This window comes from Macaca nemestrina, chromosome 6 (assembly GCF_043159975.1).
Source record: "Macaca nemestrina isolate mMacNem1 chromosome 6, mMacNem.hap1, whole genome shotgun sequence".
Lineage (NCBI taxonomy): Eukaryota > Metazoa > Chordata > Mammalia > Primates > Cercopithecidae > Macaca > Macaca nemestrina.
The window spans coordinates 8,902,433-8,921,476 of record NC_092130.1 but is presented as its reverse complement, the minus strand read 5'-3'; the positions used below and the strand labels follow the sequence as shown (position 1 = coordinate 8,921,476).

At 50.1% G+C, this 19,044-nt stretch overlaps 1 long non-coding RNA gene across 1 annotated transcript; it reads left to right on the top strand.

Annotated features, from left to right (window-relative positions):
- Window positions 1-374: 374 nt before the first annotated feature.
- Window positions 375-1,377, top strand: LOC139363558 (uncharacterized). Its single transcript, XR_011624202.1, has 2 exons — window positions 375-692; window positions 1,119-1,377. It is a non-coding gene; the product is annotated as an uncharacterized lncRNA (long non-coding RNA).
- Window positions 1,378-19,044: the final 17,667 nt, after the last annotated feature.

Genomic DNA, 19,044 nt, shown 5'->3' with positions numbered 1-19,044 from the left:
ATAGATCTCTTTGGGAGAATGAGAAATTGGGGAAATGCTAAAGTCAGCAAGTTTGTTTTATGCAAGAAAGAGTTAGTAGAAGAGAAGCAACATATCGGGCACCCTTTATATGATTGATACACGTGCCTTATTTCTCTGAGCCTCCATTTCTTCATCTAAAAATAAAAGGGAAAACAAATACTATATATCTGGCAGCGTGCTGTGAGGCTCAAGTGAGGTATGTGTGCAAGTGTCTGGTACGGTGCCTTAAATATTATTACGTTCTCAAAAACGTCAGTTTTCTGCACTCCTCCGCCTCTCCTCTCCTTCTTCCTCGTCTGTAGGTGGCAGGTTATGTTTTATTGAGCGAAATCATACCGAGGTCTCCTCTGTGTCCCCCACCCCAGCTTTAATAGAAACACATCCCTGACATGGCTGGTGCAACCTCCCGGGGCCTACACTTGGGCATAGAATAGCCCCCTCCACCTCCCTCACCCCAAAAGGGACACCACTGCCTGACGCTCTTGCTTCAGCTGGGATGACTTCTTTGTCCTCAGTGGACCAGAGACAACATCTGGCCTGGCTACTGCTTCTCCTTGAATCTTCTCATGACAACGCAGACATGATGAGAAACACATTTGGTCTCCTTGGTGGCAGCAACACTTTCTCCCTGAGAGATCAGAGACATGTACAAGGCCACACACACACACGAGGTTTGTACAGGGGACCTTGGTGGGGAGGAAGTTTGTGGCATAGCTTAGGAGTCTGAGAAACTCGGGTTTGAATCCTGGGTCTGCCATTTTGGGGCTGTATGATTCTGGAGATGTCTCTCTCCTTTTCGGAGACTCAGTGCTCCTATCTGTGAAATGGGAATAATATGACCCACCTCACAAGGCCTTTGTTAGGAAGAATTCAAATAATTATGGACACCGTGTCTGATACACAGCAGGCACTAAATAGATACCAATCCCATTTTCACTGGAAGAAAAGCTTTTCTAGGAAAGAAAGACCCAAACTGTGTCACTTCAGGTTCCATCCAAGTATTTGGAGCCCTGGTGGGAGTAGTGAGAAGGAGAGGGATGTTGAGTAAGTTGACTGATTTATTTATTCACCAACTTTTTTCTTTTTTAAAAAATCAGCTTAACTGAGGTCTGATTCTATACCATAAATTGCATCGGCTTAAAATGAACAATTTGATGAGTTTCAACAGCTGCACGTGTCTACCCATGCCACAATGAAGACACAGACGATTCCCAATTCCCCAAAGATTTTTTTGTGCCCTTTCGCAGTCCATCCCTCCCTCCAGTGCCACACCCAGGTAACCACCCTGCTTTCTGTCACTATGGATTTGTTTGCATTTTCTGGAATTTTACGTCAATGGAATCATATATTATGTCATCTCCTGTGTCTGGTCTCTTTTTTACTTGGCTGAATCATTTGGGATTTATCCATGTTGTTGCATGCATCAGTAATTCATTCCTTTGTATTGCTAACTAGTATTCCATAGTACATGACCTTTTATTTCCCACTCATGTAGTTTTTAATTACTATATTTACCCATTATTCAGCTACTTGCTTGTTCATGATTTACAATTTTGTTCATTCATTCATTCTTTCATTCATCCATTCCACAAATATTTACTGCATGCCATCTCTATGCCGGATATTGCTTTGGTATAGGACCATAGCATATATATCTGTGTGTATATAAATACGTATATTTAATAAAGGTATATATATATAAAAAGATGTGTGTGCGTATATATATGTGTGTATATATATATATACACATACACACACACACACACACCTTTATTTATCTATCTATATGCCTTTATTAAAGGTGCTGGGGATAAAGCAGTAAACAAAGTAAAGAAGTTTCAGCATGGAATGAGATTACAGTCTATTAGATATAAGCAAATAAATACATGACAAATTGTGATAAATGACACGAAGTGAGAGAAAGCAGATTTGGGGGGTGGATGATGCTTATGGAAGTGTGCTACTTTATATATAAAGTGGCGAGAGAGGGTGTCTTGGAGTAGCTCTGCTGATGAATGTACAGAAAGAGAAAGTGCAAAGATCTGGATGTAGGTAGGTGTTGAGGATCTTGATGTAGGTAGGTGTTGAGGATATTCAAAGAGCAGCAAGTCTGGAAGAGGTCTGGATCGAAGATATAAATTTGGGAGTAGTGGGTGTGCAAAGGGTATATTTAAAGAAGCAAGACTGATGAGATCCATCTCCAAGGGAGTTGGTGTATGGACAAGTCCACATCTGAGGGCAGAGCCCTGAGGCCCTCCTACATTTATGGGGCAACAGGATGGAGATCAACCAACCGGGCAGCTGGGAAAGAGTGGCCCGAGGGCAGGAGGGGAATAGGCAGAGCAGGGTCTGGGAGCTAAGCATGAAGCAGGTTTCAAGAAGGAGGGAGGGGTCACCTGTGTCAAATGGATGCCGCTGGTGGATTGAGGAGGACGAGGGCTACAAACTGACTATGGGAGCTGACGGCTAGAGGTCTTGGGGTTACAGGAACGTGGTAGTGGTGGGAAGGGGGTAGTTGGAGCGGGTTTGAGACAATGGGAAGAGAGGAAGCAGAGAGAGTGAATGTAGACTCTTTTGAGGCATTTGACTGCAAGGGGAGAAGGGAAGTGGGGTGATGGGGATTTGGGGATAAAGAAGGTTTTAACATGGGAACTAGTTGCCATACTTTTATACGTATGAGATTGATTCAGCATTTACTCAAGGTTTCTCTTTTCAAGAATGGTGCTTTTTATTCATTCTTATTTCTCATCCCTTTCAATGCTTTTGTCCTTCCCCTTGCTGTTCAGAAACTGCTTTCTCTAGAGGGAGACCCACATTGAGTGGATCCCTAGAACCAGGCCAAAAAGGAGGAGGCACTGGGCAAGAGGGGACAGCATTTTCCTTTAGTTTTTGTTTTTTATTTTTGAGACAGAGTCTCACTCTGTTGCCCAGGCTGGAGTGCAATGGCGTGGTCTCGGTTTCCCTGGGACTGAGGAGTCTCCCAGGATGTGAGACCTTCCGTACTAAACCTAAGAAAGTCCCAAAGAGGGAATCCTGGGAGAAATAAACAGTGGATGAACCTCAGAGAAGGCAAGAAATGTGACTTCCTCAGGCTTCTGCAAGGTGATATGGCAGGGTGGGTATGGGCCCAGGTAGTAATCCTGGCTTCCCCACTGCCTAGCTGTGAGGCCTGAGTAACTGAACTTCTCTGCATCTCAGTGTCCCCATCCACAGAATGGAGAAAATAACAGCTCCTATCTTTCAGGGTTGCTGTAAAGATTATACACAAAGCATTGAAAACTTCCTGGTTCATAATAAGTACTCAACAGACGTTAGTATTTAGTTATTATTTGTAACCTCAGCGCCCGTAATAGGTACCTAGGTACTCAGCCAATGTTTGTTTGTTTAATGAAACTGAATGAATGAGTGGCTCTGGTAAGAGGATATGTAAGATACTAAGGTTAGCCCGAGGAAAGAGACACTGGTTCTATTCTGTGGGAATCAGAGGCAGCTCCACAGAGACGCTAATAATCAGGCTGGGTGTTACAGGTTGAGTAGGAGTTTTCTAGTGAGAGCTGGGTCAGGGAATAGCTTGTGCTTGAGAGGGAATAGGCAGAGGTATGAGAGTGAATAGTGCATGGCTTCTCTTTCACCCCAAGCACAAGCTGGTTTTAGACACCGCTCAGCAACTCAGTTATCAAAGAAACCAAATCTCGCAGGGTTTCTTTTCCTACACCCATGATTGTAAACACCCTTCAGCCCCCGCCTTGTCTATGTTTTCAATTCTGTATCCCAGCATCCAGCTTGGTCCCTAATACACAGTAGAGGCTCAGTAAATATTTGTGACTTGTCTGCTCTGTGCCTGCTGCTATGCTATGTGTTTTATTGTGTTATCTTACTTTAATCTTTACTATTACCATCTTCCTTTTTTTTTTTTTTTTGTTTTTTTGTTTTTGAGACAAATTCTCACTTTGTCGCCAGGCTGGACAGCAGTGGTGCCATCTCAGCTCACTACAAACTCCGCCTCCTGGGTTCAAGCAATTCTCCTGCCTCAGCCTCCCGAGTAGCTGGGATTACAGGCACCCACCACCACGTCCGGCTACTTTTTGTATTTTTGGTAGAGACAGAGTTTCACCATGTTGGTCAGGATGGTCTCGATCTCCTGACCTTGTGATCCGCACACCTCGGCCTCCCAAAGTGCTGAGATTGCAGGTGTTAGCCACCACGCCTGGTCACCATCTTCCATTTTAAAAATAAGAAAATTGAGGTACAAAATAAATGACTTGCTCAAGCAAGCCCCAAGAGTTAGCAAGAGAAAGAACTGGCATTCAAACCAGCAAGTCTCACTCCAGATTAAGCTTCTAACCATTCCCTTACATGTTTCTTTCGTTCTTGGCAAATGGTACCTCTGGCTACAGTTCCAAGAACAGGAGGAGGTTGGTTGAAGTCTCTAAGATCTCCACTTCTTTTGGGGTGGGAGGTAACCCAGTAAAACTCAACTCAATAGACAGGTCATGGGCTCCTGCCTCACAAGGTAAGTTCTCATCGGTGAGGTCAGGGCATGGACTGTGGAGCTCAGGTCTTGGCTCCATGCTTCCTAGTGATGTGATGTTACGGCTCCTCTACGGCCTCAGTTTCCTTTCCTCTAAAATGGCTTTGATGGGATTGTTGGCAGAATTGCATGAGTGACCTCATATCCTCATATAAGGCATTGAGCAGAGCCTAGCACGTGGTGAGCACTCAATTTCTGTTAGTTACTATTATAACTGACTTTCTCGTTACAGGCTTTCAGACTGTGGGGATACAGACTGGCGTAACATGTAGCCCTGCCTTGGAGGGGCTCTGGACACAGTGGGAGAGGGTGACATGGAGAGTTTGGCAGGGTGGGCTGGGCTGGGTCCTGCCTTTGGGAGTCATTGGCACATGGCCTTTATTTAAGTGCACAGGGGTGGGAGCTCACACTTGGAGCAGGAGAGCAAAGCGGGGAGAAAAGTTGCTGAAGACCAAGCTCTGGGAAAGCAACATGGACGGAGAAGGTGGCACCCCACATAGGAGGACGAACAGCTCCTCCGTCCTGGGCAAGCTTGGACCTTTGTCACCCTGGCTCCAAGGAAGACTGGAGGAGTAGCCAGAGGCAGGAGAAAACCAGGAAGGGGAGGAGAAGCTTTGAAGAGGGAGGGAGTGGTAACCTCCAATGCTGCTGGGAGACCAAGGACACCGGAGCAGACATGCGGCCCCCGGGTTTGGTGGTGAGGCTGTCATTGGCAGCCTCCTGGAGTATTCGGCTGCAAGTCTGACTGAAGGCAGTTGAAGAAATGGAAGGGAGATGAGGAGAGATGAGGAGAGAGTGACAATTCTGAGAAATTTGCTTGAGAAGCGGAATGAAGTCCAGGACATTTTTCTTGTCTTAAGATGGGAGAGACTGGAACGTTAAAAAATGCTGATGATGGCCAAGCAAGCTGGCTCATGCCTGTAATTCCAGCACTTTGGGAGGCCAAGGTGGGTGGATTACTCGAGGCCAGGAGTTCAAAGCAAGCCTGGCCAACATAGTGAAACCCTAACTCTACTAAAAATATGAAAATTAGCTGGGTGTGGTGGCGAGTGCCTGTAGTCCCAGTTACTCAGGAGGCTAGGGTGGGAGGATGGTTTGAGCCCAGGAGGTGGAGGTTGCAATGAGCTGAGATCACACCACTGCACTTCAGCCTGGGTGACAGAGCGAGACCCTGTCTCAGAAAAAAAAAAAAAAAAAGCAGATGGGAGGCACCCTGCAGAGAAGGAGGACATGGAGATTCCGGAGAAAGGGCATCAGTGAGAGCAAGATGGATGAAGAGACGGAGTCGGGAACCCAGGGCTGGGGATGGCGGCTGGGCCACCATCTCCATGGTGAGGGGAGATGAAGGGAGAGTCACAGGGCAGGGAGATGAGCTGGGGAGATCCAGGGACCTCCATCTGAAGGCCTCCATTTTCTTTATGAAGATCAAGACAAGACCAGACCACTTCCTGAGGGTCAGGAGGAGTTTGCTGAGGTTGAGGTTGAGGGAGGGTTGAGGAGAGGAAAGGAACAATGCGGCGGCCATGGTGGAGAGAGGGAAAGTAAGCCGGCTGGGGCCCAGGGAAAGGCTGCCAGGGATGCGGGTCACCCAGTGCGGGCCTGGGACTGGGAGCACAGAGGCCAGCTGCCCCTCGGGGTGAGTGTCTCTGGCCCAGCTCAGCTGTTTAGGCACAGGAGCAGGGGCGTGGGTTGGAGGGTCACCCAGGCTTGTGGCTCAGGCAGGTGGGGGTGGCGGAGGCAGAGAGGGCAGGCAGGGATGGCCGTGCTGGCTGTGGAATCTGAGCTGCAGCCGTGGGATAGAAGCTCTCAGGGACAGAGAGAGATGTGTTTGAGAACAGTCTGGGGACGGCGGGGGCAGTACAGGAGCTCCTGAGCCCCAGAGACCGAGAGAAGGCCACCGGTGAAGAAGGTATTGACTGGGTCCTTGATGGTGGAAGTAGTGCAGTTTCTGTGATGACGAGTCAAGATGGCTGATTCGGAGTGGAGGAGGGGCATTGGTGATGAGGAAGTCCAAGATAGAGGGGCCAGGACATCGGGAGGGATGTCCGTGAGGGTGTCAAAGCGACCCAGGGCAATGGCAAGAGTTGCAGTTGGGGGGCTCCTCAGGGAATGAAGAGTGCCCAAGAGGCTGTGGACAAGTGAGGGGGTGAGATGCGGCCAACAGCCTGTGTCCTGACAGAGCAGGTGTTTTTGGGAAGGCGTGGGGCCGCATAGGCCAGAAAGTGGCCATGGAAGCAAGGGAACACTGCCTCTATTCTCCTGTCTTGAGGTGAGAGAGGAAAACCCTTGGGAGGGAGGGAGGAAATGATGTCCCCAAGGCAGAGGCGGCTCCCCAAGGCCATGGAAGGGAGGAGCTGGGAAGAGGAGGAAGCTGTGCGCGAGGAAGTGTGCTGTTTATGGGGCTGGGGTTCTTCAGGGTCCTGGGAGAAGGTTCTGGAAGAGGGAAAGCTGGAAGCTGGACCAGGGGAGAGACTGTGCAGAAAGCATGAGGATAGGAGCTTGTAGAGTTGTACATGAGGGGATGGACCCCCTTACAGGGATGTGAGGCCTTGCCCTGGGTCCTTCCGGAGGACACTTGGGTCCAACAGGATTCAGCTGAAGCTGAGAAGTGTGAGCGGGAGCTACAGGGTGGTGGGGAGGTGCTTATCTTGTTTCCCGAGGAGCAATGGAGGAGCCTTTTTGCCACCTCCTGGGGTGGGAGCCTCAGTCCTTGGGGCTGGGCCCCCTAAGGCCAGTCCCAGCTGGTCCTGGGAGGGCACCACCTCCTCCCCACCCTGTGACCCCTGGGTCAGGGGCCATCTCCTGGGGAGATGGGAGTTTGTGGCTGGCCTGAGCAGCTGCCTGGAGGGGAGGAGGCCCCTGCGATGACCAACCAGCTCTTTCACACCCCAAGGAAAAACAAGCCCATCTGCAAAAACCCAGAGGTGTGAGGTGGAGGCTTGGCAATCTGCGACTGGGAGGGAGGAGCCTCCCGTCTTCCCGCTGAGACAGTGTGGGAAGGCCGGCCAGCCCAGCCTGAGATCCAGCCCCCTCCCTCCGTGGGGCCTCGGGCAGGGCCTCCGGAGAGCAGTGTGGGGCTGGGAAGGACTCGGAAGCACCTGGAGGAGCAGGAAGCTCTGGGGACACTTTGCAACTCAGGCGGCTGGCAGAGAATGAGCACTGCACAGCGAGTCAGACCTCAGTCACCCACACCCCCAGACTCCTGCGTGCCCTGGGGCTGTAGAGGGGTCCCCACTTCAGGGTGCAGTTTCCCCGGCCATCCAACTGCCGGAGTCAGTGGCCTGAGATGCTCTTTCTGGCTGATGAGGCTGTTGAGGTCCTCCCAATATGGGCAGAAGAACCCAAGCAGAGGGCCTGCCCGCTCTGGGCACCCGGAGCCGGCTCAAGTTCCATTCCTGAATATCAATGAGCAGGCCTAGGAATGTCTGCCCCACAGCTGACTGCAGGCAGGCGGGCGGGGCGGGAAGGGAAGGGAGGAAATGGCCCGGCCTGGCCCTCCCAGACCCACCTGCCCCGCAACAGCAGGCAGAACTTGCAGGCAGGCAAGGCAGCCTCTGCCAGGGCAGAGGCAGATGGGAACAGACAAAGGCCCTTGAGATGTGGGGGAGGTATGAGGGAAGGCAATCGGGGGAGGGCGGGACAGACCTTTCCCAAGCCGCAGTCATGCCCCCTGCCTCTGTGCAGTGGCACCTTTCAGTCTCCAGCAAGCTCCAGCATTCCACACTGCCACTCCCGCGACTTGCCCACCTTCTCACTGTGGGAGGAGGCAGAACTAAGATTCAACCCCAGGCCTCTTCAGCTTGCAGTCTGTGACATTTGTGTATGTCACCCTCGGAGATAGGGAAAGCTGCAGATGTAGACACCTTAGGGGCTCCTGGACCGAGAGCTGCCTTTATTCATTTCTTCCTCCTGCAAGAAACAAGGCCTGTGCCAGCCTGGTGTCGGGTGCTGGGAATACATCTGCGAGCAGGCCAGGGAGGTTTTAGGAACTGGAGAGAAAAGAGTAACATTAATGCTCCCTTAATCATCCTCAGCCCCTAGTGAGTCATCTGAAAAAGCTGCTACAGGGCTGCATTCCTCTGCAGTACAGAGGATTCACCCAAGTTAGCAAGAACATTTCAGAACAAATCACATCTCAGAACAGAGCTCGGCGATTACAGGAGAGGTCAAGCCTTCAGAGAGTCAGGACATCAGGCATAGACCCTTAAATGTGCCAGGTGCTGGGATTGACCAGCGAGGGGACGAATAACGAGATTATTTGACCAGGTTTCTTCTGCACATCACTCACAGACCAGGGCACGAGACAACTCCATCATGAGGCCATGATGGAACAGAATGCTGGGATGGAGAGCGAGGAGGAGCCAGGTAGGAGGAAAGTTCAAGGGTGGGGACCTCCAAGCTGGCGTTATAGGAGGAGTGAGAATTCTGCAAGGGATAAAGTAGAGAAGTACCTCCAGGCAGAAAGGACAGATAGTATTTGCAAAGGCTATAACCCTGCTGGAAGGCCAACAGTGTAAAGGCAGGAGATGAACTGAAACCCAACGAGGTGTGCTCTGAATACCACCAGGCTGAGAGTATGGACAACCAATGTGACACTTTGCTTGACCGGATGAATATTCCACCCTCCTCCCTGCCCTGGAAAACCATTTTGGGTGTGTGTTTGATTGGGTCTGGTAAGCTGTCAGGGATGCCCATGAAGCTGGAGGCTGTCTAGAGGCAGATCAGCTTGCACCTCCACGGGCACAAGGACTATGTCTGGGCCCCAAGCACTCTGTCTGCAAAGAAGGAGCTGGAAAAATGTGTTCAAGGCCGAGGATCCCAGGGAGCTGGCACAAAACGGTGTTTGAGGCTCTTTCCATGCAGACCAAGCTCAACCCCAGGAACCAAGGCTGACTGACCTTGACAAATCCCTTCCCTCCTCTGTGCCTCCATTTCCCTGCAGTCTCAGGGTGCTCTCCAACATTCTCATTCAGATGACTCAAGGAGAGGTAGAATTGGGTGACCACTTAGAAGGTGGCTGGAGAACTCACTGGATTAGCTGTGATTGTCATTTCTGACCCCTGGTCCCTCTATGGGGTGATGAGGATGGTAGACAGAATTGTGAGGGCTGCTTGCAATGGTTTCACTACAGGGCCAGCTCCTGGGGAGTCTGTATACCTTGAAGCTGGCATCTGGGCCTCCATGGGCTTTAGACCCTAGTCTAGGCTTGGTTGGGGAGTAGAGCCAGAACTGGGACCTTGGTTCTTTTTATTTTTTTGAGACAAGTTCTTGCTCTGTCACCCAAGATAGGGGGCAGTGGCATGATCATAGCTCACTGCAGCCTCAAACTCTCAAACTCCTGGGCTTAAGCGATTCTCCTGCCTCTGCCTCTGGAGTCGCTGGGACTTCACCCGTGAGTCACTATGCCTGGCTAATTTTTTAAAAGATTATTTTGTAGATACAAGATCTCACTATGTTGTCCAGGCTGGCCTTGGACTCCTGGCCTCAAGCATTCCTCCTGCTTCAGCCTCTCAAAGTGTTTGGATTATAGATGTGAACCACTATGCTCAGCTCGGACTTTGGTTTTTGATATGGATCAAGATTCATATCTCAGCTCTGGAACTATTCATTCATTTATTCATCCAATCATTCACCCATACATCTATCCATCCATCCATCCATCCAGCCATCCATCCACCCATCCAGCCATCCATCCATCCATCCATCCATCCATCCATCCATCCATCCATCCATCCATCCATCCATCCATTCATCCATTCATCTATCCAATGACTAATTATTTAGCGCAGGTGCATGCTAGCTGTGTGGTCAATAGCAGATGTTGAAGGTGCGTTAGGAAGCATGGTACACATGTTGGTGGGATCTCACTTTAGCAGTGGGTCCATTCCATTCAGCACTTAAGGAACTCCCCTACTTCCTTTGTGTGCCCAGGGAGACCACTTCATCCCTGTGAGCCTCAGTGTTCTCACCTATATGATGAGGTTTAATGATCCCCGTCTATAGTGCTGTTGTGAGTTTAATGAGATGATGGGTGGAGGGCACCCAGAATGGCACAAGGACTTTGCATGGGAGCTGTCATCAGTGTTCCTTACAGCATCACACCCGAGCCTACAGCTCACATGGCATAGTGGCAGGACCAGCTGGGGGAGTGGAAGAAGGAGGGCAATGGGGTTGGGCAGAGCTGGCCACACTTTGGCTGTGTGACAACGGGCTAGCCCCTTAACTTTTCAGCATTCACATTTGTATATTAGCGATAATAATTCCTCTTTTGTGGGGAGGAGGCACACACTGGAATCTAGCCTCCTTCCTTCCCTTCTCTGAGGGGGTGGGCTGGGGACATCGTGACCCCCAAGGGCTGTCCATGGGAGATGCAAGAGGCATCTCCAGTGGGCCTGGGAGCCCTTTCATTCATCTATATGTCATTGGGAAAGTCTTACACAAGGTGCTTGGGATGGATGATTGAAATGACAGATGGGAAACCTGGTCTCATGGAGCCCTGCGCCTGAGATGGCAGAGGAGTGAGGACCAGATGCACAGAGTGGTTTGTGATAGCTGCTCTGTGGGAGAGTGCCAGGAGCTGGGACAGCAGGTCAGGAGGGGCTGCTGGAGATGGGGAAGCCAGGGAGCCTCTTGAAGGAGGTGGCTTTTGAGTTCTGAGCTGAAGTGCCAGGAGTCAGCTGTTTGAAAGGTGAGCAGGGCACAGCAAGTGCAAAGGTTCTGGGATGGCAAAGGCTTTGAGAGCCCGAGAAAGCAGAGGCCATGCTTTCAGGGACTTTCACGTGCAATGGGAAGCATATAAGAGATTATCTCGGGGAGTCAGGCAGAGGCCAGAGCAGACAGACAGCCTCATTTACGTGGGTGCTGATGACTCCCCTTTCCCACTCGAGGAAACTGAGGGCTCGGAAGAGTTAAACCACCTGTCCAAGGGCAAGTTGGCAAGAGACCAAGTCCAGGTGGGCCTCCCGTGTCAGATCCTGTCGGGAGGCCGGGGGCAAAGCCCCCAGGTGCTCTAAGGTCCCTCCATCCTTGTGAGGGGTGAGAACAGGAGGGGCCCAGCCTGGGAGAGAGAACATTGTGTCTGTGGGAGAGAGTCAGAAGAGGCAGCAGCCTAAACGCACGGCAGACCCCGGCCAGCCCCGGCTGCCAGCACAACTGCTTGTGTGGCTGCCAAGCAGCCAGATGCCGCTTCTGGAAAAAATATCTTCCTGGCTTGGCACTCCCTGGCTGGCCGGCCTGCCATGCAATGGGAGGAGGGGGCTGCCGAGTGTGGGCCGCTGTTTAGCACCCCAGAACGGCGCTGCTGTGCCTTTGAAGCCACGCAGGAACAGGGAAGGGAGGGGGCAGGGAGGATGCAAGCAAAATATTTTCGCTAAAAATATTCTGGTCCAGGAGAAGATCTTTTTTTCTTTTTTTCCCCTACTCTTGCTGGAAAACCAAAGTCTTATTAAAACAACACCAGAATATTTCATGTTGATATCAATTAGGCGAAGGAGAAGGAATCTTGAATTTTCCTCCCTGCCAGTTTCACATAAAAGGAATATTCTCCCAGAGGCCAAAGGACGAAGGTTTTTAGTTTTTTCCCTTGCTGCAAAAAATTCCTGCAATGTGGATGGAAAGTTCCTCATGTCTGAGAGCTTCCTGAGAAGTTGGGGCTCTGGAGCTTGAAGCCAAGTTCTCCCCCTAAGCCTGGTAGGGCAGGGCAGGTGGCTGGCTCTTTCACAAGGCCCTCTGAACCTGTCAGGGAGGGACGCGGCCAGGCCCACTCCGCGTGAGGCTGGCCCATCCTGTGTACTCTAGAAGGCCTCAAGCCAGCTGGGCTGCTTAGCCAATGGCCAGAGATCGGCAGATATAGACAGCATTTGGCCTCTGCCTCTGGCACCCTTCATCAAAGCTTCTTGGGCAGCGTCAAGACAGGAGTTGCTTTGAGGTGTCTGGCTGAGGCCCCGTCTCTGGTAGAGGCCTTTCCTAGCCGTGATGGCAGCACCATTGCTACACACTTACTATGTGCCAGACACTTAAAAATATATGTTAATATCTCATCTACTCCTCACACCAACCACAAGAAAAAAGGATTATACGATCCCCCATGCCCCTGAGAAAACCAGGGCTTAGAGTCACACAAATAGAAAACTGCACTGACAAGATTTGAACCCACGCCCCTCAACCCTAAAGTCTGTGTTCTGTCTTCTGTTCCAACCTGCTTCTCATATGACCCTTTAGCTCAGAGTTTGGTCTCTTACGGAGTATTTGGTAAGTAAAGAAGGCTTTTCTGTCCTGGCTATCATCTCAATCCTCCAACTCTAAATCAGAGCTCCTAAAAACCCCCTTTCAGCAACATTTTCTCTCCCTTTTCTCCTTCGCTAAGCTTTCAGAATTTTCCTTAAACATTAATTATTAATTAATTTATTTATTCATTGAACATTTATCCATCCATCCATCCATCCATCCATTCATCCACCCACCCATCCACCCACCCATCCACCCACCCACCCATCCATCTATCCATCCACCCATCCATTCATCCATCTATCCATTCATCTACCTACATCCACTTGTCCATTTATCCATCCACCCATCCATTCATCCATCTATCCATTCATCTACCTACATCCACTTGTCCATTCATCCATCCACCCATCCATTCATCCATCTATCCATTCATCTACCTACATCCACCTGTCCATTCACCCATCCACTCACCCATTCACCCACCCATCCCACATTTACTAACTGCCAGGCATCGGAGGTATAGAAATGACTAGTACACAGCTCCTGCTCAGGCCTCATTCAGGTTCATCAAATATTGGAGGTGGAATGTGATATTAGAAAGTGTCTAATGCCACCCCCTCAGATGTAATCTAGGTGGGAGGAAGTATCTTGTTTTACAGATGAGAAAACTGCAGGCCAGGAAAAGCAATGAGACTTGCTGGGAAGTTGTGCTTTGTAACTGAAAGATTGAGAATCCTGAAGCTCAAACAGACTTCTAGGCCCAGTTTGTTTCCTTCCTAGCTGAGAGACTTTGTGCAAGTCACTGAAACTCTGTAAAGGAAGGAGAGAAATGTGAGGTCAAAGAGGGCTCAAGGCCTTGTAGGGCTTTGTAGGCCATTGTGAAGAGCTCTGGCATCTACTCTGAGTAAAAACGGCTTTGAGCAGAGAAGATATGATCTAAATATGGTTTTAAAATGACCACTCCAGAGGCTGGGAGTACTGGCTTACACCTGTAATCCCAGCACTTTGGGAGGCCAAGGCGAGTGGATCACCTGAGGTCAGGAGTTTGAGACCTGCCTGACCAACATAGTAAAACCCCATTACTAGTAAAAATGCAAAAATTAGTTGGGTGTGGTGGTGTGCACCTGTAATCCCAGCTACCTGGGAGGCTGAGACAGGAAAATCACTTGAACCCAGGAGGTGGAGGTTGTAGTGAGCCGAGATGGCACCACTGCACTCCCGCCTGGGCAACAGAGCAAGACTCTGCCTCAAAAACAAACAAACAAACAAACAAACAAACAAACAAACCTAAATGATCACTCCAGGTCTTGTGTAGAAAATAGCCCATCAGGAGGTAAGTGTCCAAGCAGGATGATGACCAGTTAGGAAGCTATTGCAACCATCTAGGCAAGAGACAATGTTGGTTTGGACCAGGGTAATAGTAGTGGAGGTGGCAAGAACCATCAGTATTCCATGTGAGGTGGAGGAAGAAGAGAGACATCAAGGATGATTTCATTTTTTCTGCCTGCACAACTGGAAAGATTGCCATCACCTGACAGGGAAGGCTGTGGGTGGAGCCGATTTTGTTGGGGGGAACAAACATGAGGAGCTCCTTTTGGATGCGTTGAGCCTGAGGCATCCATTAGATCTTTAAGCAGTGATACCACGAAGACAGCTCAATATCCAGTCTGGGGTCAGGAGCAGGTCTGGGCTGGAGGCGTCAATCTGGTACAGGAATGGTGTCTACAACCTTGAGACTGGATGAGATCACAAAGTGAGCGAGTGTAGACAGAGAAGAGGTTCAAGGACTGAGCCCAGGACCTTCCATCACTTAGAGATTTTCCTAATATATGGTGAACCCTCAGGGTACAGACATGAAGAAAACTTGGTTGTTGCCTTGCCTTCACAGAGTGTGTGTTTTAAAAAGGGCGATGCATGTGGAAGGAACCAGCAAGTTCACCAGGCCAACTACCTGTAGAAAGGGGTCAGCCTCAGGACTGTGGGAGCCCAGGGATGGTATCTCATCCAGCCCAGGGAACCCATTAACGTGGCCTGTTCCAGTACCACTCTGACAGATGTTGTCCTACCGGGAGCTCCCAGTGGCTGTTAGCAGCCCCTGAACCTACTCTATTCCATAGAATGGGGAAGGGAGGGATTCACATGGCCCAAACTTGGAATTTGGAAGCTCATCTCATTCTCTCCATAGCTCTGTCAGATCAGTACTATTAACATCCCCATTTTAGAGATGAGAAAACTGAGGCGAGAAGCGGGAAGCCACTGGTCTCAGGCCTGACTTTAAAGATCATGCACTCAACTTGGGAAAAAAGGGGGTGCAAAGGGTTGTTGAGAAAGGGAACTCAGAATGGTTTTTTTTTTTGAGATGGAGTTTCACTCTTGTCACCCAGACTGGAGTGCAGTGGCGCGATCTTGGGTCACTGCAACCTCTGCCTCCCAGGTTCAAGAAGTTCTCCTGCCTCAGCCTCCCAAGTAGCTGGGACTACAGGCATCTGCCACCACGCCTGGTTAATTTTTGTATTTTTAGTAGAGATGGGGTTTCATCATGTTGGTTAGGCTGGTCTCGAACTCCTGACCTAGGTGATCTGCCTGCCTTGGCTTCCCAAAGTGCCGGAATTACAGGTGTAAGCCACCGCACCAGGGCCAGAATCTTTACTTTAGGATATAAGGCTGTCTCCTGGGAGGGAGCTCCTGGGCCTGTCAGTCAAAGTCAATGCTTTCCGAGGCCAGGCAGGGGACATCAGTGAGGCACGTGGGCTGGGGAGCAGAGTGTACTGCCTCATCTAAGGGAAAGCCGCTCCTCAGCCCGGCCAACTGTGGCCCTGAGGAAATGTGGGCCTAGGGTTGCCAGATCTGGTTTCTAAAGAGAAGCCGGAAACCTGGATTTTTATGTGAAATTTCCCACTTTTTAAAACAGTGTTGGGTCCAAACAAAACACATGTGCTTGCTAAGTTGACCTCATGGCCACCAGCTCCAGACTCTGGCCTTTTGGATGGTGGTTAAAAGCAAGCAAGGATCACATATGCCGGGTTCAAATCCTCCATCCTTCCCAACTGGCTCTTGGGCAAGTGAATTCACCTCCCTATCAGTCATCCTGTGCCTCAGAGCCATACAAGAACCATGGGGCACACGGCCCCTCACAGGTGCTGGATAAATGGTGGTGAGGAGGTGGTCTCTGTGTGTGTGTGTGTTGGGTGGGGAGGGTGTGGTGTGGACGGCTTTGGGTGGGTTGGAGATTTTTATTGCCTTCATATTCCTGTCCTGGCCTTACCTTGTGGCTCTGAGAGCTGGGGAGCCCGTGTGTGGATCCTTCACACGCCTGCACTCTAGGCCAGCCCTTCCCTCCCTCACCCTCTTCCAAACCTTCCCCGAGAGCTCCTTACGGCTCTCCTGAGCAGCAAGGCCTCCAGCACGGAGCCTTCCTCGCCAGCCTGGCTCCCCACTCCGGCCACTTCTCTGCAACACAGGAGAGCCGTGGGGACGTCTGGATTCCTAAGGGGATGTTTTCCACATTTCTGGAAACCCACTGCGGTTTGGTTTTCCGTGGTAAAGGGCTTGGCAGTGGCTCAACCTGGTGGAAGGGCTGGTGGCTGGGAAAGGCCCGAGTCAGAGGTACTCATTGAGTACCCACTGTGTACCAGGCCCCTGAGATTCACAGATGCTTAAAACAGTCCTGGGCCCTCCAAGAACTTCATTATCTCAGTATGAATTCAGACTTGAAATCTGAGAAGTTAAAAACATCTCAAAACCACGTCCTTGCCACTCAGGCCAGGAGCCTGCCTTCCTCTGGCTTCCTCCTCATCCCAGCGGACAGCGGGTTCATCCTGCTGTATCCTCTAAATCTCTTGGGCCTGCTCATTTCTCTCCACCTCGTTGCCAAGGCTTTGGTGGGTCGTCATCCTCCCTCCCCCGAATGACGACAGCTGCCTCCGCCCTGAACTCCCTGCCTCCAGCCAACCCTCCTTCAATCCCTCCCCATGGCCCCTGAAAAGTCTTTCTAAAAGCCAAATCTGATCATGTAATGTCCCTACCAGGAGCCCTCAGTGACCTCAAGGTAGAGTCTAAACTCCCCATATTGGCCCACAGACCTTGCAGGACCCGCCTCTCCTTCCTGGCCTCGACAGCTTTATCTCTGCCCCCATTTCCCGGGGCCCTCTGTACTTCAGAGGGCCTTCTCGGAGTTAACTGTACAGATGCATTCTGCTTTCTCTCCACTCTGGGTCTTTGCACACACAGTCTTCTCTTCCTAGAACACTTTCCCACCATCACATTGACCAAATGAATTCTACTGATTTTTCAGATCTTAGTTTAAATGTTACTTCTTCCAGGAAGTCTTCCCTACTCATCCCCACCTCCTGGCTGGATAAGGTAACTTTGCTCTGTATCCCCAGAGCTTTGCTTATGTTAATACTAATGAACTACTAACAATAGTACTATAACTACTAAAAATACTACTAACGATAGTACTGATGCTCATCTTAAAGCTGGTACTAAGTTTATTTATTTTTTAATTTAATTAATTAATTAATTAATTTTTTTTTTTGAGATGGAGTCTCCCTTTGTTGCTCAGGCTGGAGTGCAGTGGTGCGATCTTGGCTCACTGCAACCTCCATCTCCCAGGTTCAAACAATTCTTCCACCTCAGCCTCCTGAGTAGCTGGGCTTACAGGCATGCACTGCCACACCCTGGTAATTTTTTTTTTTTTGGTAGAGATGGGGTTTTACCATGTTGACCAGCCTGGTCTCGAACTCCTGACTTTAAGTGATCCACCCACCTTGGCCTCCCAAAGTGCTGGGATTACAGGCATGAGCCCCAGTGCCCATCCTTAAGGCTAGTACTAAGTTTAATGTCAATACTAACACTAATACAAATATTAGTGAACACTAACCCTCATAGCAAGTGCTTCCATAGTGTCCGCATGAGCCAAGCACTGTTCTAAGCACTCAATACATATTAGTTCCCTTTAGCCTCTCAGTGCCCTCTGAGGTGAGAATTATTATTGTCTGCCCTTCACAGGTGAGGTACAGAGAGGTGGAGTCACATGGATAGTAAATGGTAAAGCTGGGATTTGTTATGGTTCACATACCAGTCTGTGTTGCAAAGACCTATTTTCCTGGTCTGTTTCCGTCACTGTCCTAAACTCCGGGACAGCAAGGCCCAGGGCTGCCTTGTCTACGGGTGCCTCTCCAGCACCCAGCACAGTGCTTGGCATAGAGTAGGTGCTCAATAAATGCCTGATGATTGAAGGAAGCCATGCTAGATGTACCGGAGAACTCAAGACCTGCCTGAGTGCAGAGTTGGATCAAATGACCCATGTTGGACCCTTGCTACTTGGGATCTAGCATTCACGGTGCAAACTTTATCTAAAAGCAATTCATCAAGGGAAAGTAGAGTAGAATACATGTAACCCCTACGCCTTTAACACTTGCTATCTTATTATTGATTCATTAGGATAATAATGAAGCACCTTGCCCAGCTCCAGCAGAGAGAGCTGCTTAATGAATAGAGAAGTGGGGTCAGATGTGGTGGCTCACACCTGTAATCCCAGTGCTTCAAGAGGCCAAGGTGAGAGGATAGCTTTAGCCCAGGAGTCCAAGGCTGCAGGGAGCTACAATTGCACCACTGCACTCCAGCCTGGGCTACAGAGTGAGACCCTGTCTCTAAAGAAAAATAAAATACAAATTAATAAAAAGAGAAGTCATAATGAGCAGAGACTCCTGGTTACAACCTAGGAAGGTGGCATGCCTCTTTTACAGGTGAGGAGACTGAGCCTGTGGGAAAGCATGATGTGTCTTACAGAGTGCATCCAGCCAGCCAGGGAAGGAGTGGAGATTTCAACTCCCAAGGCTGGTTCTCTTTTGCCTGAGGACAGCAGCCTCCATTGACCCATCCCAAATTCACCGAGAAATTTTTACGTATCAAATTTATATTTCTTTTGAGATAAGAATATTTCAATCCCCTTGAGACCCTTGAGATTTTAAAATCCGGCCGGGCGCGGTGGCTCAAGTCTGTAATCCCAGCACTTTGGGAGGCCGAGACGGGCGGATCACGAGGTCAGGAGATCGAGACCATCCTGGCTGACACGGTGAAACCCCGTCTCTACTAAAAAATACAAAAAAACTAGCCGGGCGAGGTGGCGGGCGCCTGTAGTCCCAGCTACTCGGGAGGCTGAGGCAGGAGAATGGCGTGAACCCGGGAGGCGGAGCTTGCAGTGAGCCAAGATCACACCACTGCACTCTAGCCTGGGTGGCAGAGCGAGACTCTGTCTC